Source organism: Scleropages formosus, chromosome 14, assembly GCF_900964775.1.
Source record: "Scleropages formosus chromosome 14, fSclFor1.1, whole genome shotgun sequence".
Lineage (NCBI taxonomy): Eukaryota > Metazoa > Chordata > Actinopteri > Osteoglossiformes > Osteoglossidae > Scleropages > Scleropages formosus.
The window spans coordinates 2,457,355-2,484,438 of NC_041819.1; the positions used below are offsets into that span (position 1 = coordinate 2,457,355).

General features: G+C 42.9%; 1 protein-coding gene across 10 annotated transcripts in view; it reads right to left on the reverse strand.

The window, feature by feature from the left end:
* Positions 1 to 18,681, reverse strand: part of mbnl2 (muscleblind-like splicing regulator 2) — a 58,274-nt gene extending 39,593 nt beyond the window's left edge. For 7 of the 10 annotated variants that reach the window (XM_018725094.2, XM_029257951.1, XM_029257950.1 and 4 more), the window contains exons 1-2: positions 18,448 to 18,681; positions 11,876 to 12,077 (exon numbers count right to left, since the gene is read on the reverse strand). The gene's annotated coding sequence lies outside the window, so the exon portion shown is untranslated. Of the gene's footprint in view, positions 1 to 11,875; positions 12,078 to 18,339; positions 18,425 to 18,447 lie in introns of those variants that run through there. The other 3 variants (XM_018725044.2, XM_018725034.2, XM_018725054.2) reach the window with 3 other exon arrangements.
* Between the last annotated feature and the right edge of the window lie 8,403 nt (positions 18,682 to 27,084).

Below are 27,084 nucleotides of genomic sequence, written 5' to 3' on the forward strand. Positions count from 1 at the left end.
CATCCAAGCTCAAATGTACTTCAAATGTTAATTGCTCTACTCAAACTAAGTTAATAAACCACATACTTGTGGATGGACCTTCCAATGTGGACCACAGCGATACATTTCTTTTTATTATTCTTTCCATACGCACGAGAATAATAACCCTCCAGATGTTTTACTTCCTTACAAACTGGCAACAGTAGTGGTAACATCTGTACAACGTACATACAACCTACATATATCCCTCGCACACGTCGCAGAACTATTTTTGCTGGTGTATGTCTCCTACTCTTTATTTGAACTGCCATATCCTTCAAAAGAAAACAGACTATAAATCTGACTTATCCAGCCAATGCGCAACTTTTCAAACACTGCATACCGAAGCACCGGACGAGCCATTCTGGGGAGGGGGGGGGGGGCAAGCAGACGCTCCGCTGGCGCTAATCATTACTTTGTTCAATTGTGCACACGGTGCAACCGTTGAGCGAGCCGAATGGAGAGAAGAGGGCAGGCCCCGTGCTCTACAATGAGACAGCACAATGTGGTGAGTCAACGCAGGGCCGTGCCACGGTTCACCTCACCCCGCCCAGCTCATGCCCGATGGGGAGAATGTCCAATTGAAACACTTATTGCAGCAATTTTCTGGGCATCCGCCCAGCAGCCTGAATAAAAAAAAAAAAAAAGAGAAGCTGAGACAGAGGCGTGTGCCAGCCATTATTACGACGCTGACAGGTCCCAAACCGCTGCGAGCTCCACACAGCCGCTTGAGCTTAAACACCGCATTACAGAAGGGGAGGCTGCGTGAGCAAAACAGGAGGAGAAAGGCGCGTCTCTCCTTCCTTACGTGTACCTTTCCATCGGCCCCCAAGACGTCATCACGCGTAGACTGCCTGCGTTATAGCAGGGCCCGCCAGCTCGCCCGCCCTTTACAGAGCGCACAAACTCCCACCAAATTGGCGGCCTTCCTTTCACAACATCTGGAAATATTCACAGGCGAAAACTGGGAGAAGGGAGAAGTGCAAGACGGGCCGCGCGGGGCGTCAAGCAGAACGCGGCGCACCCTGAAAAGGGCAAAGACGAAGCCGAATCTGTCTGAAGAATTACTAAAACCCTCAGATACATAATCTATAACATTAAGGTTCAACAAAGGTCTGAACTGAAAGTTTTGCGTAAAGGAAATAAAATCAGTGTAATAACTGTAAAATGTAAGATGCCACAGGGAACATTTCTTTTGAAGGTCTGGCAGCAAATTTTGAGATTTCCAAACACTTTTTATTGAAACGAGGAGCAAGGAAGGACATGTTGGCTTAGTCATTCCAGTTTACCGCAACGAATTCTGGTAACAACATTATCAACATGCCACAACATGGGGGGGACATCAAATCCTTAGGACAATGTTTTGAGGCAGTTAGCAGTATATTCAGCCCACAGCTGAGCCTTCAAAAGTGTAGGGTCCCACTGGACTGCCTGAGTAATAGTGGACTTTAAAACTGTCATCCCACAATGTGAGTCACTTGGCATATAAAGAATCTAAGCACTTAAAACCCCTAAAAGTACAAGCTGAAGAGGGAGGACTCAATTTTGACTACTGGAAACAATTATTTTGAATGACGTAATCCAATTTGTGGTACAAAAATTAGCGATCCCAGGGGAATATTTGTTTTTTTTTTTTTTTTTTTTTTTTTTTTTTACTAATGCCGTCTTTGGGAAGGCAGATCGTAGGGGTACGTACTGAATCAGTACATGCACGTGGCAAATGTGTAGGTAAACGTATGGTAAATGTTTACATGAAAGTGTAGCTTTCAGCACCTGAGAAAGATCTCTAGGTTTTAGAACGTGGATTAGAGAGCGATGAGGCAGAAAAAGGAAGAAGCCACAAGAGCACATACATAACTGCTGCAGAGATGAACCTTTGTTGTGCAGTGTGTTTATCTCTCCAGTTCCCAATTTTCATTCTGACCAAGGCTTCCCCAATAATATTCAGCAGCAGTAATCCATAATGAAAAAAGCGGAAAAGAAACTAAACAAATTTGATTGTCAAGGATATTTCTATTGCCACTGAATACAACAGACATCACTGTTTTGAGTTGGTACACTAAGGCCAGCCCGTTTACTGTGGCTTTATGAAGTGCGACGTGTACCAGGCTCTGAGCAGGGGCGCAACCGACTGACACTGGAGAGCTCAGGAAAATGCGTGCCACCCCTTCTTATGTTCCAACCGAGATGCACGAGAATTTGACGTACTGTGTGCTCCGTTACCACTTACATGGTGGTAGTGGTCAGAACCTCTGCCTTGGGCTCAAAGCTCACTGCTGCTACAGTGCCCGTGATCAAGGTACTCTACCCTGAACCACTCTAGTAAATATAACCCGGCTGTATAAGTGATTAAGTCACAACGTAACACAACTTGTTGATTCTGGCATTCGTACTATGTCACAAACACACTGGCTGAAACCACTTGTCCCAGACAGGGTCATGGGGAGCCGGACCCTAATCCGGCAACACAGGCTGAAGTGGGAGGGGACACACCCAGGACAGGACACCAGTCCATCGCAAGGCACCCCAAGCAGGACCCGAACTCCAGACCAACCGAAGAGCAGGCCCTGCCCAAACCCGCTGCGCCACCACACCCCCATAGTACTATGTCAGTTTTCAGAAAAATATTCCACACTTCTGAAATTAGCAAATTAACATCCGGTACATTAGATTCTTGAGCTTTCAAGAATGTTCTAGTGCATTCTAGAAACTTTCAAAGGCTGTAAAGCAGCAAACTAAAAGTGACACTCCAGAAGAACTGCTATTTTTTTTTAAAATCAGGATCCTTACCCAACTAATCATAATCAATGCAAAAATCAGCATCGCTAAGAACCTGTCGAGATGTGAACTGTAAGCTCTAGCTAAACATCATAAATTGCTACAGGAAAAAAAGCATTAGCTAAATAAATATTTTGCCTAATAACTCAAACAGATCATCTGACCCATCTTAAGATCAGATGCTCCAAAAACAGTAGCACTGAACAACTTGAACCAAGTGCTGTCTTGTGCAGTACTGATGGCTTTTGTGAGCACTGCCACCTCTGGTACCTGTCGGACTTAACAGGTACAAGTGGACTGGCAAACTGCCCCATGCCTTTTCATTCATCACTTTCCTCCTACTCGGGTAGCTTCGTTTAAATACATACGCATTTCTGAGAATGCTGAGTGTGTGCTGCTGTATGACCTTTCAGGTTTACAAACTTTTAATGGGTTTTGCAGAAAAGAGCAATAGTTTCTCTGCCTGTTAATGCTTCAGATAAATTTGGCATACAAGTGACATTGGACATATCAAGGTCACCTAGATATTGATTTAAAATTAGAAATGTATTAAATCTTTTGTAGCGCAGCCTTAAAACAGAATAGAAAATTATTCCATTGTTTGACATTACATCCACAGCAAACAACAAGTACATCTGCATGTATGCTAATATTCTATTATTGAGATTATGTACCCATTTGGCACACCTTCATGTAAACAGAGTAATCCCAACATTAAAATTGTAATTTGGCTCCCCAAAAATCCATCTGACTGAATATTACAAATTAATTGATAAACACCATCTTTACAGTGTGTGATGACTTTTGTTCTAACTGAACTCTTAATTCATTCAACAATTTGCAGAATCTGAAGTGAAGCTGATAACGGTGAAGACACAGTTTTCAATCTTATCACAAGGAATCTGTGTTGGGAATACCCATTATAATGAGGATATTACAAAACTACCTCAAATACATTGTGTTCGTTCTCAATGAAGTCATTGGAACTCAAGAAATACTTTGGTTAAATAATAAAGCTACAAAAATTCTAGATGAAGATGACCTAGCAAATCCATTACCTCTCAAAGTGCTTTAATTTACTTAAAATACAGATTTTAAGTAAAACAGTGCAGAAACGTGAAAATATACATAAGAAGTATCACTTAAGCATGTATTAGATGCATTCTGCAGTGATGAACACGAACACACACACACACACACACACACACACACACACACATATATATAACTGCATTTAAAGCCATAAACTGAAACTGATTTTGTAAACTTCATTGCAGTATATAAATCCTAGGCTGATTAAATTTTAAATCAAATCAAAATTACTACTTTTCCTGCCCCCCTCCCTTTTAAAAAAAAAAAAAAAAAAAAAAAAATCTTCAGGCAACTTTTAGTCCAATAAAAGTTCTTAAGTAAAATAAACATGGTTCTGTGATGCTGTGACGATGTAAAAATAAATGTGTTATTTTGTTTAAGGAAATGAAAGATACCACAGCTAAAATGAGACAAAATCCTTCATATGTTCTGGTCTAAAGGGTAAAACTATATATCAGAACAGTGGCAAAAGTAACAATGGCAACTTAAAGTACACATTTCTCTAATTCAGACATAGCTATTTTCTTGTCTTACTGCACAAGATCTCCTTGCCCGTGTTGCAAAATTTTCTCTGGAAAACCCTGCAAATGACTCTTTTAAACAAAAGCAAGTTGGTATTAAATATTTCAGTGTTGCATGGAAATACCAGTATATCTTTAAGTATGTCTTACTAAAATAAAAGCCAACTAATGACGACGTACTGAGCAATAAATCATTTAATGCATGAAAACGAATGTATTTACATGTATTTTGGATCTTTTTGTCACGCCTACTGTTTAGTTCTTCTTATGCATACCAAACACATATTTTTAATAACAAAACAGAAAGCAAAAGGAGATCCCGCGTTCTTATGTCTTTCTTTCGCTCTACAATCTTGTTGCTAGGGTTCTTTTCTGATGAGATGAACAGACCCATAGCAACAGCATACCCAAAGCTAAAATAATTCCATTATGACCATTTCATAATAAAGCAATCTAATTTGTTTTGCACAAATGATACTTCAAGTGATGATTTCACATCTGTACCACCCCCACAGTAAAACGGGGAGCTCTTCACAAAGAGAGAGTATACTTATGTAAAACTGAACTCGAAACAGAATACAGCCATTGTGTCAAAAAAGACATTGTGGAATGGTGCTTTTGATCAGTTCAGTTGATCTCTACACAAGTTCTACTGCTCAAGAATCAACATTTTTATTTAACCTTACAATTAAATACACATTTCTACGAATAATAAGCTCCTCTCTCTTGTTGGTACTTTACAGAAACTTGAAGACATTTATTTAGAAGAGAAAATTTTGAGAAAAAGAAAACAAATGAAGGAAGAAGAGGGGGAAAAAAGGCACCGGGAGAATCATTTGTGCTGATGACCACAGCATTTGAGCAATGTACTGCTCTCTGTTCAAACATTATCAACACACATATTGTCCATGTATGGTCATCTGCCGCCGCTGGAATGCAGATAAAGGCAGACACCTATAATGCCCCATTTATGTGTGCCATGTCTTGAGATGGCTTTTCCAGCTCTGGACAGCAATAGAAATAGCCTTGAAGACATGGTGGAAACGCCGACTGGGTTAAAGGGTAGGAATGCCACTATAAATGTTTTGAAAGACAATACAGAAGTCTTAAATTGGGAACTTTGTCCATACACACTTTTTACCCACTGTATTTTGGGACTGTGAATGTTTACAAAAAAAATTTTGGAAATAACAGGCTATTTTGCAAAAAAGAAAATATACCACCTTTGACCTAACACTTGGAATGGAGCTCCTGAGAACACTTCCCTATGGTAAATGCCACAACCCTTAAATATTATAGCCTAAAACTAGAGAAATAAAACAGGCGCAACTGGACTGTGTTCAGATAGCTTCCCTTAAATCTACCAGACTAGGGTTGGTATAAACTGAAACTAAATCATACTGAAACAATTCATATGTTATCAGATGCATGTATACATTGGCACTGACTATTTAAAAAGGAGAACAAGATGATCAACAATCCAGCCACGTTCATTACCTTGGTGTTTCAAAAATTGCGGTTACAACTGCTATGCAAAAGAAAATACATATACATATTCCTAACAGAGATCCAAAGCAGTGTCACCAGCAACAAACAGGCTGCTTTGAGAAAATTACAACTGAAATTTCTATTCATAAAACTAGTTAACAAGATTAACTCTAGAAAGATCTCCTGTTTTCCAACATTTAGGAAACACTGCTTTGCCATCAAGTAACTTTAATGTGTTCCATAGATCTGACATCAAAATTCCACAGCATAGTGACAACTGTTCATCTATTAAGCCTTTTAAATCACAAAACTGACTAACTGTTGAGGGGAGGACTTTGGCCAAAAGTAAGCCAGTTACACTAACAAGAGACCTATTGATGGCAGAAATTAAAAATTAGAATCAGAAACTGTTTGATGAATTTGGGCACAGCTCAAGTAAGCGCTATGGACGAACACATCAAGTGTCAGAAATATTTGAATTAGACAATAATCCCGAGCAGCCGATGCCGTTCCAGTGTTCCACAGCAGAGGAAACTCCGCTGAACGTTTTGCCAAGCAGCCGAGGGGAGACAGTCTAAAATGTGCCAGGGGGTAAGGAAGGGACAGTCCCGAGTTAAGGAGTGCAAACAGTGACACATCCCTTGTGTGAATTTTGAGAGTGGTCAAGAACCTCTTCAGGACTGCGTTTAAAAGTCAGTTTGCCCAGGAAATGAAAGCTGTTGAATCCAGATTATAAAACAAAAGTAATTTTCTGACTGTATGTGCATTCTGTCTGAGAAAGGACTTGACAACACATTTTCGCAGTAGAGGATCAACCACTCAAGCTGTGGTCGAAATGATGTCACGTGTGACCTTTAACAATTAACAGTCTTTTTAATATGAAGCATGGGTAAGATTGTTATTAAAACAATATTGTTTATTCAAGTTCATTTAAGAAGGCAGCAATTAAAACCCAACGCGACTAGGAATGATCATAAGCGTGCAGTATTTTACCAATGACAGGACAGGAGCGGTCTGAAAGACAAAAACTTAAATCAACTCACAGGAAATCATTAGAGATCCTTTAAAACGCTCCCGAAACAGTCGACTGCAGCAAAGGACAGAGGAATAAAAAAGTAGCCGTTACCGACTGGTACGGTTACAACATGTCCGGCGGTGGGAGACGATGTTTATTATTACAGTGTGTTTTTATGTGAACAAGACTCGATCCAAGATTCCAATAAATGTCAAGGACACGCTCCGGGTCTTCGAGTTTCACACCTCTGGGGCAGCTGCCCGGGAACCAAAAGGCACATTATTCAAAACAATACGACACATCCCCCTTCGGAAGCCCCGCCTGAACACCCCCTCTCCTCGCCTCTCGCCCCCCCCGGTCCAAGCCAGCGGGGGATGACAGATGGCGTACAGGTAGGAATGCGCCTACGACACCCATGTTTGTGAGTTGTGCAAATTAATTCTGCTCTTCCTTCAGGTGGGTGTTGACTGGAGGTCTCCTGGACAGACTGCGGCTGTGTGCGGCACCGCTCGGATAACCCGACATTCCGGGGAAAACAGACGCCTGATGCTGGATAAACGGAGAGCGGAGCCAAAAGGCTCCCTCTTTCAGACAGCAGTCTTCCCGCTAATTAGGGTGACGTGTTTTGAGTGATTACTGCTGCGGGCCTCAAATAAGTTTGGGTCCCAGGTTTATGAAAGTTTAATCCCAAGCAATTTATGAACTGTGCTATATTTACATACAGACGGCCTGACGGGCAGAAAAGAGGGGGGTAAAAAAAAAAAAAAAAAGATAACGCAAACAAAAATCTGAATGTTGGATGGGAACGTGCGGGTGTGAAGCCTCTGCAGCAAGGGGCTCAGGCCAGCTGGTGCCCATGACTGCAGACAGGAGGCAGCTTCCAGACCCATCTACACTCTCTTGTGGGGGGGGGGGGGGGGCACCCAGGTCAGGGGAGAAATCCAAGTAAAACCACAGCTGACATCAGACCCTACGGATTAGTGTGGCTTAGGCCCACTGGTTATTAGATGTTCGGCATTATCTTGGTCATCTCCTTGTTTAACAGAGGGGGTCCAAGGCAGTGAGTGAAAGGTATTAGTTCTGAGCTCTAAAAAATGACATATATTCAATCAGAACCCTTTTTTCCCCCGTCGGCTGCTTTTTTGAAATTTGACAGTGACAAACTTCTGCCAGCATGCAATTTGTCACATTTATCAGGGATATTGCACTTTATCACTATGGCACCAGACTGAAGTATTTTACAGCCGACAGACGTACATAGTAATACTATAATCGGGAAAAAGGACCTACTAGTACACAGAACCCTCCTGAATTATAGGTCATCTAACGTGACCATCAGGCTTGTGCTAAATCAGGCTACAGGAAAATAGGCCAGAGATGCCACTGTATGGTCTTACTAAAATATTTAATAATAAAATCCCTAATCATAACAAATTTGTGGACTCTGTCTTTCATATGCTCTTCTTCAAGGTGGTTTCTGAACCCTTGAAATGCATGTCCCCATGTTTCGCTAAATACACCAGCTACAGCATTAGCTCCGTTAATCTGCCATTTACATAGGGAATTTGTTCCTAGAAAGTCAGTCAAAAACGGCTTAAACAGGAACATGTTTTACATCTGTAATAATGGAATAAGCACTGATTGTACTAATGTCATTTTGCCCATGGAAGTAAATTCATGCTGCTACATTAATAAACACTCATTAATTAAGCTCATTATATATGGTATACATTAAATACTAATTCACACAGGGAGAAATGTGGCGAAAAGTGGGGAAATGCAGGTACAGCACACGGTGCTGTACATCATGATGTAATTGTGCACTGGCCCAGTTTGGAATTCTCCAGCTTTCTTTTCACTTTTTGGCGTTCAAGTTGTCTCCATATACGTGCAAGGAAGCGGACGGCAGACGGACGCTCTCCTGTGATGCAAAGCTCAGCTATGCAACACTGGCCAGATGAGTTATCCCAGGCCAGAGGCACTGCCCATCTCTCACTCATGACAGTCCTGTAGGAGGCGCTCGTGCTGCCACCTACATTGCGCAGCTAAATCGCTGGTAATGGGGAACATTTATGAAAGTGTGTCTTCAGCGAGCGATCTGACAATGGTGTTTGATTAGTCGGTTGCTATGTACGTGTAGCTAAAACACCGAGTGAATCGCAGAGCTGCTTTTTGCATTTACGCACCTTAATAGATTGAGAAAGTTGCACTAATTGGATCCATTGCTTAAATAAAAATGCCGAGACACACGGTAAATAAATATTTTAGCAGTAGAAGAGGGCGTTAAATGAGCTAGCACTGAAGTGGAAATTATGCTATTGTTTTACCCTACAGCATTTTTATTTATGCATAAAAAATGAGGCCTGCTACCTTGAACTCAAGTGGTTTCAAAGGATCTTTTCAAAAACTAACTGCAGGAAGAATTCAAGGATTATGAGACTATTTTAATACAATTAATTTTGATTAAAAAAGATATTAACAGCTAAATTAAAGGAACGCAGGCAAACTGCCAATCGCCGCCACCACCACTAGAAACAACTAGCTAGTTAAATCGATCATTCACGACACCGTATACAATAGGCAACAAACAATGACTACTGTGCTCACCATGCACAAACACACCACTGTAGCAGTGGGATGCAAAGCAGGGGTTTGTCAGGTCTCTGCTGGGATCCAAGAGGCCTCTGTAAATCACACAAAAAGGCCAAACTAAAAGCTGTTAAACTAAACCACAAAATGTCATACTTGCACTAATAAGAAGCTCTTAAATCCTAATGAAAATAGTCAAGGTAACTTCTTCCTTGAGTCCAAACTAGCATTATACAGGGAGAGAATTAAATGAATGTGAATAAAGTACAAAAAAGTGAACAATTTATGACCCCTCTTCAACAACAAACCTTTATTCCTTTATACAGAATATAAAAAGTATTTACTACGAGTATTAAACCTGTTAGAGTCCGATTGATTCACATGCTTATGTGGCAATTACAAGAGAATATCTACAGGATGATGCTGATGATAATAATAAAAGTTGACATGTTACATTCATTCTACGACATTTCTTTAGACTGGCGAAATTACTAAAGCAGCCGGTCTAAACATGAGAGAAATGAACATACTTAAATGAAATAAAGACACGGGTCCCATCATTCACGAAATGAACAGTGCGTCATTAACAAGTATTTACTTGATTGTGCCGACACATTTTTCTTTGACTCACACGGGAGTTTGTACAGAAATGCCTAGTCTTTGCGAGCGTAGAATGGAATGAGCGGCATTTTAACTGTGCGAAAGAGGTTACTAGACTAAGCAGGTTACAGACCAGAGGCAACGCAGATTGTATTTTACTGAGTCAGCAGACGAGTGCCTCATATTCTAATAGCCTTAACAAGAACAAGGAACTGAACCGCTGTGACCCGAATTATCCTCGTCTTACTAATGCGGCATTTCTCAATAAGATCATTTGCCGCTTATCTAGAGCCGTGGTCCTTCCCACCAGGAATTCCAAATAAATGCCTGTCCAATGAGCTTGATGCATCGTCCAAGGAATTTCTCACAGTCGTCCAAATTCTGAGTCAATGTGCAATTTAATTAATTTGTTCTGCTAATGGAACACCGGTGGTTCACGAGGTTCGGTTGCTGACAAAGATCTAGTGACCTTTGCATAAAAATACTGCGCCCGCAGCGCTCTCTCCGTTTTCGGTGGCCTGCATTTCCAAGGAAGCAGATTCAGACTCAATCCTTGCGTGAAAAAGAACTCCTCCACCACGAAACTAGAACCAAGAGCAAAGACGGAACTGAAGGAAAAGCCATCATTTTAAGAGGCCTGAGGGATGAGAAAGAATAACAAACATTTGAAATGCTTTCCAGCAATAATGGTAATATCGAGTTCCACGAGGCAACCGAAAATGCAAAGTCATAACAGCATTTTAAAAACGTCGGCTCGGTGATTCAGCTCTTCCCTCTTGAGCACGAACAGCCGTGTCGAACGTTTACTTAAAACGTGAAACTCAATGCAAAAGTGGCCGAAACTGAAGTCATCTGGCAAGGCAGTATAAAGCGCAGGGCTGATTAGCTTTTCGTGCTTCTGTCACTGTGCTCCAAAATTAATTTAGGGACTTGCTGCCGCTCGCTAGGCCTTGTTAATGAAGAGCCACTGGCTTTGGCCTCCCTGCAGCCTTCTTAAACAGGAAGGGCAGGGACGGTCTTCCATTTCAAATACACCCTTTTCCTCCCGACATGTTTGCCAACTGTTTGACATGAACCCGGTCTTTCCTGCCTTTGCCTTCCGAGCAGCGCAGCTCCGAGCGTCCCCGCTGATTCTGGCGCTACGGATGGAGACGGCGGCACAGCATTTTACCAGTCGCTGATAGAATGACTGGAAAACATCCGCACAAATGTAGGGGACCTGACATTCATCCCACATCACGTTAAAGTGTGTTGGTGGGGGAATCCTTTATAAACTCTGTAGATGACGTTTGACCTCACTCAGCACAAGACTGGCTAATCCCAGAGCCATCAGACACATGTGCACCTTCACATTAATACCCTCACCGACAGCATGACCCCAAACAGAAATGTACGTATTACGCACACATTTCACCGGGTGTGTGTTGGGGCACCCAAACTCGGTGGAAACTGTGTCACACAGCACACATAAAGCATGAGGCACCTCTTCCTTTCCTAGAGGTCGAGAAAGGCAACCTCCCCCCCCAAAGTGATTTCCCAGCAGCGCTGCGGAAGGACACGTCGGCTGTGCGAGGGACATGGGAGGACACGCTGTGGCGGGTGAAGGCGGCGGGAGCAGCTTCTGGGTCTGTCTGCACTGCCGCCGGCACGCTTCCTTCTCCCTCCCCCTCCCCTCCCCTCCCCCCCGACACATGGTATGCACCATACTGCAGCAAACTCCTCTCTTAAAACACGAGGGAGGGGGAAAAAAGAACTGAGAAAGCGGTCCTCCCACCTCGCTCACCCGAGTCCTGTAGCTCCTTTCAGCCTCTCCTAAGCCCAGCGCAGGAGCATGGAATGCAGCGGCGGAGCTGCTCCAGGTTAGGCGTTATCTGAAGGCGGCGGCAGTGGCGGTGCTGCTGCAAACTGCGGTCATTCCCTGCTTGCCGCTGTCTGCTCCAGGCCCATGCCAACACGGGGGCTCCCTTTCAACAGCGCTGCGCGAAACACAAGAGTGTCTGCTGAACTCTCGGGCTCAAACATTTCCAGCTGCCCCCACCCCAACCGCCCCCTTCCTGCTGCCAGCCTACAGCAAGCCCCTCCCCTTAAATCACCACCAATGGCAGCTCGGCCTGCCACTTCATCATTGGCTCGAGTGCTGTGACTGACTGGATGACATCAGAGCCACCAATGACAGCCCCATAAACGCTAATCTTAAAGGCATTTCCTTATTTTCAAGCAAAGCAAAGCGGAAGCGATTGTTTTCTTCCTTTAAACGAAATACGCTGGAAAAAAGGCACCTGCCTAATGAAACTGTAATGCACACATAATACCATTATCGGCTGGTTTGATTTGTACGTGTTTTATTCGCGTTAACTCAAACTATATGATAAACTGAACTCCAGATAGTTCAAGTGCCCACATTTTACCACTTTTTTTTTTTTTTTAATTTTTTCTCCTACACAAAAGGGGGGGAAGTAATAAAAATTGAGACACTGCAAACACAGCTAGCCATCTTGTGATTTTCCCCCAGCAATGTTTTTATTTAAGCCATTATATACACTCACGGACAAAGTAATGTATTGTACAGAATGTGTGGAATGCACTATGTGATTACACAGGAAAATACAATTTACCGTAAAACGAAAGGATTCATTTCATGCTGTAATTTCCAGTGATGTGTGACACCAAAGAGGAGCAGTCTTTTCATTACGTACAACCATATTTGTGCTTCCGCTACCAAACAGCCAAGTTAAGTCTCCCCTACAAGACCTGCTCTGAAGCTTAGACATGATAGTGTAATAATGAAAAAAAACCTTGTTACTGAACTACTGCTACATAAGAAGCATAGCAGTTAGAGCTGTTGCTTTGCAATCAGAGGACCTGAGCTTGAATGCCACCTCCTGCTGTATCATCCTTGATCAAGCTGCTTTCCCTAAACTGGTACAATAAAAATGACCAAGGTGTACAAATGGGTTAATCATTACAAATAGCTTTGAATACAAATCTAACAGGTGTCAGTTAAATGAATAATAATAATATTATTATTATTATTATTATTATTATTATTATTATTATTAATACAAAAGCAGAAGGGGAGATTCCTCTGTGAAGGAAGGTATCCTGCCACCAGGAGCTTCTGACATGGTGCAATGGCTACTGCAGCAGTGCTAAAGAGTTCAGCGAGGGCAGGCCGGGTTTCTCCGAAACAGTGTCAAGAACCACTAGAGAGACATAAAACACTATAAACAACTAAAAATGTCTTAGTTTTCTTTTCAGAGAAGCGAAAAGGGACATTCCCACAAAGTTAATCCACCAGAAGGGTATGTGGATACTTCCAGCTGATTCAGAAGGCCAAACAACTTTTACAAAACATTGTGGGAAAAGCTTAAAAAGTGATTTATTTATTTGCTCAATCTTCCACAGGAGAATAGTTATCCTGAGGAGCACAAGGGGGAATACTAAACAAATTCGTGACTGACTTACATTATTCATAAATATGGAAAGGCTAAAAGTGCCATAAACCATTAAAAAAAGGAACAATTTCCACCCTTAAGCAATATTCTAGGAACGTAAACAAGTTGAAGGAATGCCTAAGCGAGCAGAAAATTCTTAAATACCAAATTCTCCATTAGCAACTAATCATGTCACGATTTAACATTTTATGGTCACAAAGCAAGGTGACAAAATATATACAACTTACAAGTATTAGGCAGTAGAGGATTAATAAATTAAGTTTTGATATCACCCTCTCTGTGTAGACCAAGTATGGTATTGTTACTAAAACAAAGTTCCTTTTTTTTCCTTTTTTTTTTTTTTAAACTTCTGGTAATAGAAACATACTTTGCAGAACTATGGCGTTCAAGATGCTAATTTTTATTACCATCACTAAAAAAAGTAGTGCGAGTGTGTTTCGAACAGTAAAGCAAAGTGCTTAAATATGTCGTGATCTATGCTGCCAGCTGGACTTCGACACCAGAACAGTCAAGAGAAAAGGAAAACGCAAGCTGGTTCGCACCATGCCAAGGCTGTTTCAGAGTTCCTCAGCTCGTTTCAATAGTTAAAAAGGATGGAGTCGAGAGTTTGGGCGTTGGCGGACGTCCCTTACACCATCTCACCGAGATCTAGGCTTGTTCGGCGCTAGATTAGGAAGGCTTACTGAGCAGTGTGAGAGTAATGCACCCCAGACAGCAGCAAAGCTTCAGAAGTAAGCGCGAATTGGAAAGTCAGCAAGCCAAGGCACAAGAAACTCTCTCTTCTTCCAGGAGCTTTGAAGATACAGTAAACAATGTCTGGATTCTGTGTCAAGGGCTCCAAATACTATTTCATCTCAATATGAAGGGTCAAAGATTTTATTTTGTTGTTGCTGTTTTAACATTTGCTTTTTGATTAACAAAATCAATTGTATAATGCATTACATATATATAAGATGGCAGAAAATATCTTCTTGAGACTGTGTTTCAAAAGTGAGAGCTTCTGAAATCTTATTTCAATAATAGTACAGCTTTAGAATGGCGCGAACAGCTTTAAATATTTGAGCCATCAAACGTATCTTTACAGAAAGCTGGCAATCTAAATAAACAGCCCACAGACAGCTGAACAAAGCTCTTCTTTATTTGGAGGTCATGCTAAAACATTAAACATTCCCAGGTTGTGTTCCAGTTGCATTAAAGTACTTGGTCCTGTAAGTCTGAAATCATGACAATTTCTCAAAACAAACAGTAAATAGTCAGTAAACAGTAAATAATCTAGAAGAGTATTGCTTGCAAACCTGCACCCATTATAAAGAACTTTTCATCCCATCTCTGGCCTTCTTTGCACCAGACCTCATATAACATGGTAATGTCATGACACACAGAATTACAAAGATTCAAAACACCACTTTCATTTTCCTAAACTTTAAATATGAAAATAAAGCAAGGTGTGATATTACAGAGCCAGACAAACATCAAAAGAGAGTAACGGCCCCATGCCTTCGACACCAAAGAAACTCTAAATCCTGTTTATTTGGAAACCCCATTTTATGTGATGCATAAGAATCATTATAAGTTCATTTTCAAACGCGTTACAGAACTACAGGCTGCTTTTCACAAGTGGACGTGCAGTGAGAGCGAACAACCAACGAGCAGTTAAAATGCATCCAACCCCACTGGTCAACAAACTTGTGTTCAGCTGTGAATCCAGGTCCAAATACTGACACCGTAGACCTTTTTCTTTTCTGTCCCGCATCCATCGCATCTCGCAATCCACATGACCTTTGTCAGATCAGCAACAAGATATCTATCTGGCAGACTCAATTTGTAGACTTTGGATTCAGTGAAACGCACCAAACAAACGTGCTACGAGATTATCGTCTCTAATCCCATTTTCTAGCAACACGGCTGTCACAGTTTACATTCCAAGGGTGTGACATCCAACACAAAGAAAAAGACACTGCAAACGCACACATTATGAACCTGCATTACCATTTTTAATCTTCAGCATGTCTTAATACAGTAGAAAAGATAATCTCCCAGCAACTGGCATTAAAAATTATATCTTTTTACTTCCTTTATGTATTATTCATTCATTTAGCCGATGCATTTCCCCACAGTGACTTACATTGCTAGGTTTGTGTACTAAAGTAGACTAAACAATTCACACATTGACACAGATGGGTATTTTTACTGTATCAGTTCAGGGTAAATACCTTGCTCATGGGTCTACAGCAGGAGGCGGGATTTGAACGAGTCTTTCAGATGCAAGGTGCCAACTCCAACCATTACAAGACCTACTGGCATCATATATTCACACATATTTCACATATGTAGCATACACACACGCACGTATGTATACCACAGTACAGACACAACTGTACATCTAAGAATGCGTGTACTACAACTACATGGGTAAACATAAGCAAGGTCCCAGGTATTGTGGTTTGGTGCTCATGTCCAAGATGCCCTGTATTTAATGACCCGTGTTACTGTGCTTAGGTGGGAAGATGTTTCATGTAAATAGTTGCATTATTGTGGGGAATAATGTTAAATGTGGGTATGCAACCACTGGGGGCACTCAGGAGGAAAATGATGGGGTGACTGTGCCTAGCAGTGTGGGGGAGAGCCTGGGGGCGCTAAGCAGGCTGGGAAGGCTGGTTGTAGGCGCAGGTCCTGAAGGAAACGGGGTCCTCGGAACGACAGCATTATTTCCCTGGTGCTGGTGTTCAAATAAACAGTTCATAATGGACGCCGCCCCTGCGTCCTTCTTTGCCCCATCCAAACCCACGGCGCTGCGTGCCACAGTATTATACAGAAATATCAAGTAATACTGATCTACAAAGACCTGGGTCCTTGTTCTTAAAATATAAACTGGTTTAAACAAAAAACGCAGCTGTATTATTACTGATCCCCCGTGGTTTTAATTGTAATGACAATTAAGGGTCTGTTGTCTTTCGGCTGGAAATGGTAAACTTAAATACCTCCAGTCAGGATCCTAAACTAAAATACCATTTATTTGCCAAGCAGGCAACCTTACCGTGGGCAGCTTACATAACGCTTTGCTCGGTTACAATACTGTGTATATAAATGTAGTACATGAACGCTCTCAAAGCACAGCACAGTCACTCCTGGGATATGAACCTGGCTCTCTACAGCACGCTTCTGCTCCATCAGAGACAAGATTACTCAGTTATTTTAATGACGTCACTAAGGACCAGAAAACATGCAAAAGAGTCAGAATTTCACTGTGGAGACCAAGGATTCTCGTCCATGATTCGATCCCCAGCGTTCAACACTCCACACAGATGGTTTCCAAGGCTACGGCAGCAAAGAGCACAGATTGGGCGATATCAGTCAACTCTGAGCACAATCTTCCATTTGTTCACAAATAAATCGCACTGCAAAAGGTCAGCTTTGCATGGGATATAAACTGAAACGCCATCCACGGACACACGGTGCGAACCCGTCGCCATATCCTTGCGGGAAATCAGCCAGCCGGTGCGCAACAGGTAGGCGCACCTCAAAATCACATAACTGAATTATAGCTCTATTTAGGTCACACATGCATTAAAGATTACTGAGATTGACAAAATCATCTTAATACCTGTCCTTTCATATCAGTAACTATGAGCAATTGCACCGTTGTGCAGGACAAGACATTAACTGGCTCATGTCAACCGCCATAGCTCCTCCACGCCTCCGTGTATCCAAACTACACAACGTGAACAATCTAACCCCGTCAGCAGAAAAATGCACTTTTCCTGTTCATTAGTCATCACGAGCGCATGCTGGTGCAGCAGGTAGCGTCGACGCCTCACAGCTGGGCTGTGTTCGAATGTGGGTTCGAAGCCGGCCCTGTCTGCGCAGAGCTCCTGTGTTCTCCCTTTGCTTCTGCGAGTTTCCTCCAGGTGCTCTTGTTCCCTCCCACAGTCCAAACACATGCATTTCAGGGGAAGCTGTGACTTTAAATTGGCCTCAGTGTGTGAATATGTGAGAGTGAGTGCGATTGCGCTGTGACAGACTGACGTCACGCCCTGCACTTCCTGGATAGTCTCTGGATGACCGAGATCCTGCACCCCCCCCCCGGACCAGCACTTACTGACAAAGCAAAGGTAACACAGAAGTAAACACAGTGACGCAGGCAAGTTAACTCATCGGTACCCCTACTAGTAAACATAATCATACAGGTAAGTTAGCAACGCAGTTAACTCACCGGCACCACTACTAGTTAAATTAACCAACTAGTCCCCGGCCCAGGCAGGTAAATTAACCAACCCGGTATAGACTAGTAACTAGTTATCGCAGTGACACGGGCAAGTTAACTAACTCACCACTAGACAGACAGCAGACTAGTAGTAAAACAGTCATACAAGTAAGTTAAAATAAAGGACAGTTAGAAAGTTAGAGAGAAGTAGTACATGTCATGCTGTGAGAGAAGCCATCCGGTGCTCCGCCGGTCCCGCCCAAGAAACGCGGTGAACGGCTGGTCCACGACGCTCTGCCCCCCAACGCCCCGACTCTGGCATGGCGAGGAGTTTCTCGCGAGGTCCGGGTGGACAGTCGACCCCTCGGCCGGCCGGTGCTACACTTACGCTGTTTATACTATGACAGATTGTTAGTTGTTACGAGACTCTCAGCAGTAGCTGCTCAGCTAGTAGTAGTAACTCAGCCGGGCGCCCACGACGAGCGGTCCGGTCGGCTCATGTCTGGAGCTGCGCAGTCGTAGTAACCACCTCAGAAAAAAGTGTATGCATATAATATATGGAAAAGATAAACTACACACCGGCGACTGCGGCGGTCGTTCGACCAACAAGGCACTCGGTCCTGCGGGAGCCGAGTCAAGTTCTGCGGCTACCCAGTGCCTCCCGCCCCGCCTCACTCCTTCACTGACCTGCGTCCCGGCGTCTCCGAGCGGCGGGGCTCGCGGCGCTTCAAAAACAGAAGCTATAACAATAAAACAGTGTAGTCAATTAAGGCGACTCGTCTGTTTTTTCTTTAAAAAAAAAAAAAAAAAAAAAAAAAACTTAATTTAAAACATAAAGTTAATTCCACGAAAGAAGAAGCTTTATTTCCCTTTTTCTGTAACTCAGCGTTGAAGCCGGACGAGCAACAAGCCCTTCTCTGCAGCTCGTGGAAAACAACATGTCCGATTAGCTAGAGGGGGGTGACTCTATATCACAAATCAATACTACCTTACTAACGTACTCATTAAACACCAACATATCAGATATAATTGTATAGAGTACTTTGAAAATATTCATTAATATTGTGTTTGATCTAAAGTGGACACAATTGTAAGCCAAAAAAATTGTCACCCCCCCCCCCCTCCCTCCCCCCCAACACGATCATATTGGTACCTTCCAAGCGTATATCAGGAGCGCGGGGAAGGGCAAGGGTCTTTTCGTTGCCTAGGAAACAGCCGCGAGACTCACGAGCTCAAGCGATTGGGCCCTGCTGTGTTAATCAGCGGGAAGGTCTGATCATATCTGTTTTAAGTGTCAAGTGCTATCTCTAGTTGTTAATGCATATCATAAGCATTGAGCACCATTTGGGTATTTTTTATAAAAAAAAAAAAAAAACAGTTTTTGCTGTGCTCTTTAATGATTGGTTATAACTGCGGAATGGATCACTTCTCTTCCAAGAAGTCATGCCACCTGAAGCATCCTAGAATCACATATTTTCAGAGATAGGCATGCTGGAAACGAGTGTGGCTGCCAACACTGCTGCCTGCTGGGACACAGGAGCGGAGGACAGTGGCTCCTATTAGCAATGATCAAAAACCCTGTGTGCTGTTTTATTTTTTTTTTTAAACAGTGTACAAATTATGGAAAGTAATGCATGCTGGAAACAGGACAACTTTCATGTCAACTGCAGTAAAGGTTGTTTATCAAACTGCGATAAATATTATCTTCTGGTAGCCTAGTGGGTTTTGGTCTTGCCTTGTAATCTGCAAGTCCTGTCTTGCATCCCACTCCTACAGCTGTAGCCTCAGTTGGGGCACTTGCCCTAAACTGACACTGTAAAAACACCCTGTTGTCTAAATTAGTAGTTATAAAGTTTATCAATTATTGTAATTGTCTTCAGGTGAAGTCATCAGCAATACAGAAGCTAATAGCAGTATCACTTTTTTTGTCATTTTGCAATTAGTCAGTTTCACTTTATACATTTGTACCTTGTATTGCTAGTGCAATTAAATCTTCTTGCTTGCTTCTGCTTGGGAGGCGGCCACTTTTTTCCATCGGTAGCTATTTCAAGAACTTTTTCAGCACATGGGTTATTGTTCACTATAGGCTGTATTAGTAAATGGAGAGATGGTTCATTAAAACTAACTCATGATTTAATTTCCTTTAAAAAAAAAAAAAAAAATTGTTCTGGTTGAAATGCAATGAAAGACAGTTTGTGCCATACACAGCTGACATGTTAAAAAAGGCAACTTGCACATAGCATGCTTAAAATGATACTGATCCTGGATTCCACTCCAGATCATTGGTAAGATGCTGAGCCTGTCAAAGTGTGCAGGGATTAATATGCAAGGATCCTATTAAGGGGGAGCATGGGTCATGTGAGTGTCCGAGACCAATCAAGGATTTCACTAAATGGGCTTGAAAGACTCAAAATGGCCTTAATTAGGAGGTTTGGTTAAAAAGAAGATGTATGGCAGGTGGAAAAAGAAAGTAAAAGAGTAGAAATCTCAGCGATTTTTTTCAGAATACAAGGAAGGATGACGGTCCAGGAGGAGGGAGCGGCGGTTCGACTGTTACTTTTCGGGACGGTTTTGTATTTTCACCACACTTGCAAGATTTATAGCCAGCCTGTGCTCTGTGCCTCATCTCGGCTTGAATTCGCCACAGTGTCATGACAGATTTCAATAGCTGATGCAGAATATAAATTGTTAGAACATGCCTCCACCACACCCCTTTTCCAGGGTGAGGCTTGTTTGTGATGTTTTGCTTCTTAGCCCCTGCTGGGTGGAGGTAGGCTGCAGGGAGAGGGCTGATGCGGAGGAGCGATGCGTCACCGGTTGAGCTGCCCTATCGTTAACTGCCCCCTGCATGGCATATTGCGTTGCATTTCTCATAATTGCTAACCGTTTTCCCTTTACTCTGCAGGAAAAATGCTTTGCTGTGTTTTTTTTTTTTTCCAGAATCAGAACGAGCTTTATTGCCAAGTATGTTTACACATACAAGGAATTTGTCTTGGTGACAAAAACTTCCATAGCACAGATAGAATAACAGTGACAAGACACAGATAATAAAATAGAATAAGTGAATAAAAAAAAAATATATAAAAATGTACAAAATAGATCCAGAAAATAATTCCCCCCTTAGAAATTCAGCTAGAACAATAGTCAAGTCTGAGCCGGTCCAAATAACCTTCTGCAACCTTTGATGAGGCCCTGTGGATATTTGTATGCAAGCTGAAGACGTCCGTGACGCATTTGAGCTGAGCCTCGCTGTCATTCCTCTCACTTTGTGGGAATCGCTTTGTTCTGGGATACCTGAACAGTTTAATAATGCAAAAGGAGGCGCAGAATTAAAGCCCGATTTACAGAGATGTTTCACTGTCCACTGCTTTCATGTTAAGAAGCCAGTGGCCCAGTGGGACTTCCGATGTCAAATTTCTACAGACTTTGCACATTTGCTGGAATACTGATTTGTTTTAGTGCTGCAGATTCTTCTTTAAGGATGAGTAAAATTCATTATTACATGCATCCCAGTCCAAGCAGCCTTGGTTTCGATCCCATTTACAATAGTGTGTCTTTATAGCGTGCCAGCTGAAGCCTGAACAATGTTTCGTCTGATTGGCCATGATGTCCAGATTCAGTGTCTACCTCACCCTCCCTGTGGATCACGCCTCCACAGCCTTCTGCACGCTGATGTGTGTGTTCTACTTGCTCTTTTTAAAAAGCATTTCACAAGAATGAGTATTCAAAGTGCTACTATGCATTTTGTTCACCAGCACGCACACACAAAGTCATGACACTGATCATAAGCAATGCAGCACCTACAAATCATCAGAGCCGGCCGTGTCCGCTGAGGGAGAAACGCATAAAGAGTAGACTCCTTATTGTGCGGAGCAGCTGATGCTGAGGCTGATTCTGTTGCTTCAGAAGGGAGGCTGTTGTGAAAGCATTCCGGGAATGCAGTGAGCGCATATATAGCTGGTCGGCACCGTGCAGCCTACACACCTTGTACGGTCTATTAAGTAACTGGACAATAAGTGCTGAGGTCTTCCATTGTACTCAAAGCTGTGGCTCCCTCCTTTGGAAAGTTACTGAGCGTGTGATAGCTTGAGCCGAGCAAATGTAGGGGTGCACATGGATGAAGAGTGTACAGTAGTATTGCCAATAAGCATTTTTCACATCTGGGAGACTTACTGCTGTCAGTGTGATGTTTCACCCTTGGGAAGACTCCTCACCTCACCAGGATAAGGATACTCCCTGAACCTAACACAAGAGAGTGAGAATTTTAGATTTTACAGCGAGTATTATAATACGCACACACACGTTGTCTGAAACCGCTTGTCTCAAGCAGGGTCGCAGCAAGCCGAAGCCTAACCCGGCAACACAGGACATAAGGCTGGAGGGGGAGGGGTCACACCCAGGACGGGATGCCAGTCCATCACAAGGCACCCCAAGCAGGACTCGAACCCCAGACCCACTGGAGAGCAGGACCCAGCCAAACCTGCTGCACCACCGCGCCCCCTCTTACAATGTACAGTTCTGTTCAATTCGATTTATTTTTATAGAGCAACGTCCTCACCAACAACAGTAGAGTAAGTCGGCTGGTGACAGCGGAGAGGAAAACAAAAAACTCCCAATTGCAACCAAAGGGAAAAAAATGTACCTCTGGGGGTTCGAGTACCAGTGGCTGCCCACCCCTCCTGAGAGTTTTATGTGAGGAGAGAGGACATTCGGTGCAATGTCAGTGCACTGCACTCCTCCCCATCACACTATTACTTTTCAAATGTTTATCACTTCTGGTGTGTCTACTTTCACATATAAGACTGTGACCGAACAACTGTTAATCTAAAAAACTTGATGTAAACATATTAATTTGAGAAAAATTCAAATAACGATCATATCCTGTATTACGAGGATATGCTTGAAGTCAGCATAGGACTATCGAGGGCCGTGTTTATGTGTCCACATTAATTGGAAAGCACTCGTGTGTAAAAAGCACAAAAGCTCTATACACAGTGGAGGTAACAAATGGTTTCCCGAAGAAAATCAACAGTGACCCTTGCGGTTCTTCCTGCTGCCACTTCTAAAAGCTCATTGAAGCTGAACTGAACCTGAGAGGCTCGTCTCACGTTTTTGACTGCATGCGGCTGCTGCTGAGTTTATCCCTGCAATTCACTAATTCATATATACCACAACGCAGCCCAAAAATTGCCATGAGGAGAAAGGATGCAAATACCCAATTGGAATTTAATTCAGCAAGAGACTTATTTGTGTCTCTCGTGCTCTCCAGCCAAGGATGACAATCATGTGTTTCAATTTAATTTCCATCAGGACCGAGAGGAATCTGGTATCTAATTATAAATACTTGGAACGCGGAGCTGTGGACGGATTGCCTCCTCGGAAGGGTTACAGAGTCCGCAGCCCTTTAACTGCTTTCGGTAAGATCTACACATGTACTTCATCGCTCTTTATATACTCTATTGTCTGCTTTGTATGGAATGCATGAATACACAAACACAACAAGAGTGTCGGAGGAAAAGCAGAATGTTCCACCACAACAACCGCTCAAGTGGAATGAAAATAATATTTTTTAACGGAACGGTAATAATGAATGGTTTTCCGAGGAGTTCCCCAGATCCCTGCGATGACCAGCGGCCCCGAATGCAAGTCCTCCCTCGCTCGCATACCGCAGAGGCCTGCGAGCACAAGCATCTCTCCTCCTCCCCGCGGCCGAGGCCCACGCATGCCGCCGAGCCGTCCTTGTTTACACGCCTCGCGAAGAGACGCGACCTTCAGCGTGTCGAGTGTTTCATGCCATCACACGTCCGCAGGCTGTGCGCGCCAGCGCAAATCGACGGACCTCCACCAAAAGCAGGATCCTGATGTTTAGCCATAGGAATCAGTTACTCCCTGGATGGGGCTCTTACGTTTAACATGCGGAGGAACAGTCTAAGCACGAAAGCAACAATAACAAGAGCGACAAAATGGGCTCGATATACCGTATATACTGTAGCTGTGGGTACGCTGCTCTCCTTTCCTCTGCAGAAAATCTGCCGGGCTCTTAAGATCTGAAAGATGAAGATATCGTGAAAATGGCAGTTCCACGGTCACTTGACTCTGAGAGGAAATGTAAATCCCAGCTTGGTGACCTCAGCCTTTGAGAAGGTCCCGCTGTGATCCCTGAAAGCAAGGCTGAGCAACTCTCTCTCTTTGTGCTTCTGAAACATTTAACGCACACCGCAGTATTGCTGTCGTATAGAAAATAAAAATATATATTTACATACAGGATATATGCTTCAATATATAAAATATGGCAGTAGGCCTAAAACAATTACAGCCTTACCGCACCCGGGTGGTGCGAGAGAGCGTGAGTTCCATCCTCGCTCACTCTGTGTTGAGGTGCTCTGGTTTCCTCCTGCAGTCTAAAGACATGCAGTTTCGGTGGATTGGTGACACGACATTGCCCATGGAGGCTAAATTAGTGAGTGAATGAGTGACTCTGTGTGTGTGTGTGTGCGTGTGTGTGTGTGTGTGTGTGTGTGTGGCTACCCCGTTGTGGAACAGTGCACCCCCCTCAGGACAAGTGATTATTGACATTGGATGGATGGACGGATGGATGGTTATAAATATTTATGTCTGTCTATATATATATATATAAATAAAATATAAAAATATGCTAGATGGGCTGCAACAATGCAACAAGAAATAGAAGCCATTCTAGAAATGACGACAGAGATGGAAGATGGTGTCCTTGTACACAGTTTGTGCTGAGCCTTATTGAAATACTTGAGAGGTAATGTTTCACCGATATTTACCCATGTTTGAAATGCCAGTCCCCAAATGCTACAATAATAAGGACTCCTAGTTTACATGAGTGTCACAGATGTGGAGAAGAGCAGTAATAACACTGTCTAGTGGCTGGACGCACCGCTGTGACTCAGAAAGCCACCTTGTGGTGACTGTCGCTAATAGTGTCTCTTATTGTCGACTTTTTTTTAGCTTTAAGAAACTTTTCAGTTTATTACTCTTTCTATACAACATGGTGTTCTTAATAGGGTAATGCAGGGTACACTGCTCAAATATGGTACTGGCATCTCCCAGGGTTGTGTGTTTGGCTGTGGGTTTGAATCAGGCTCAGTCTGTATGGACCTTGCATGTTCTCCCTGTATTCATAGGTTTCCTCCAAGTGCTCTTGTTTCTGCTCACAGTCCAAAGACATGTGTTTAAGGTAATCTGGAGACTCTGAATTGTTCTTTTTCTGTACAGAATGTGACAATGAATCTGTCTGTGATTGCCCTGCTGTGAACTGGTGTCCTATCCAGGGTGTAGCCTGCCACACTGCTTTTGGGATAGGGTCCCAACCACCACGACCCTGGCTACTGATAATAGATGGATGAATGGATTCATGGGTAAAAATATTGCGCTCTCTTAATAATTAGTTGTTAATTTGTGAATACACATTTACAAACATATATTTATGTGCGCTGGAAACAATAACGGATTTCTGTGGAGTAGATCTGTTAATGGAATTTAAACATGCACTAATAACACTGGCAGGAAATACATAAGGAATACAAATAGTACCTTCATATAATACTTGGAGAGTGGCATGTGACCAGATTAGTTAGGAGAGAAAGCACCTGGAATGAAAATTGCGTAAATGCTGTGAGTGGATACATGTCAGGGTGTGTCCTTTTCCTGAACATTGCAACATTACCGTGTTTCTAAACAGGCGCAACTTCTGTTTAGTCACAGCCACAGATTTGTGGTTTGCGATTTCATTCAAGAGTCACACACTCTTATCTCATACCGCATTTATGAGGTAACCTTCTGCAGGTATAAAGTATGAGTAAAACATTTCACTTTCTTTTTTTCTAGTAAATATGCAGCTGTACGAAGGGAATTGTGTAGATTCCAAGTTCTCGCTTTAATTAGAGTTAGGGTTAGAGCTACTGTGTTTGGCCCCAAAGGTCACAGGTTTGATCTCCACCTCCAGCTGTAGTACCCTTGAGCAAGGTCCTTACCCCAAATTACTCGAGTAGAATTACCCAGCTGTATAAATGGGTAAATAATTGTAAAAGTTTTAACACTGCAAGTCACTTTGGAGAAAAGTTTTGGATGAACGTAATTGTATTAGCTTGGTAAGTGGTGATAAATATACATTATTACAACAACACGGGAGGTCCTGACCGAGAATAGGACAGTCTGTGACAACAGAGTCAGTATTTATCATAATATTGCAAATAATGCATAATCGTGGTGCTTTAGAAACTGGGTCTCAGTCATGGATATGTTATCAAAATTCATAGATATCAGTAAAACCGTCAAATATATTGAGACAGATGACCCAGAGAAAAGCACAGATCTCAGTTTCAGGATGTCAGAGGCTTTGACGGAGGGAGCAACTCTGGGTCAACAGTGTTTCCTGACTGAAAGGAACGTTCCAGAACAAAGACACTTCCCGCTTAAAGTGGTGCAGTGAAGCAGGCGTGGCACGGTTCAACTAAGCCAGTCCCTATATTTTATTTTTATTTTTATAAATATCTCACTTCATTATGATGATGATGATGATGATATGCTACTATTTTTATGTGGCTGGAGAAATGTCAGCCTTCTTACTGTTGATGGAATCTTCGTTATGTCACACGTTAGTGAATGAGTTATTAGTTATTAACTAATCTCTCTTTTTACCACGGGTGTTTCAGACGTTCCCTTACCTCGGTTTTGGGAACGCTGGCGGAAGTTATTTAGAGTAGGCAGATGACTCTTCGGACTGTGAGCCCATCCATCATTGCCCCCCTCCTTCCAGTCACCTGCGTCCGCTCCTCAGTGAGATTTTCACCAAGGCCGTGTTACATTCAACAGCTCATCTCCCTGGATTCGTGTCAAACGTTGGCACGGACAAGCCCCACCTCCTGCATGTCTTTGAGGGATCTCAGTTTCTGTTCCTGCTTTTTTTCCATCCATAAATTATCAGTCACTGCATGTCCAGTGCAGGGTTGAGGTGGTATAGGACCTATCCTGGAAGCACTGAGTGTGAGGCCTGTATGGCATGTCAGCCCGTTACAGGAAGGTTATACACACTCATTCACTTACTAATGCCTATTCTGAGTCACCAAGTCAACTGAAACACATGTCTTGGGACTGTGGGAGGAAACCAGAGCAGTTGGAAGAAACCCACATGAAAAGGAGGAGAAAAGACAGGTGGATTCAAACCTGCGCCTGAACAATCCAGGAGCTGTGAGACACGTGACTTAAAGTGACCATGAAGTCAGCGATGCTGGTGCAGAGCCGTGTGGAGGTTTCGAGGATGGCAACGGCCGTACTAAACGTGGAGAAGGGCAA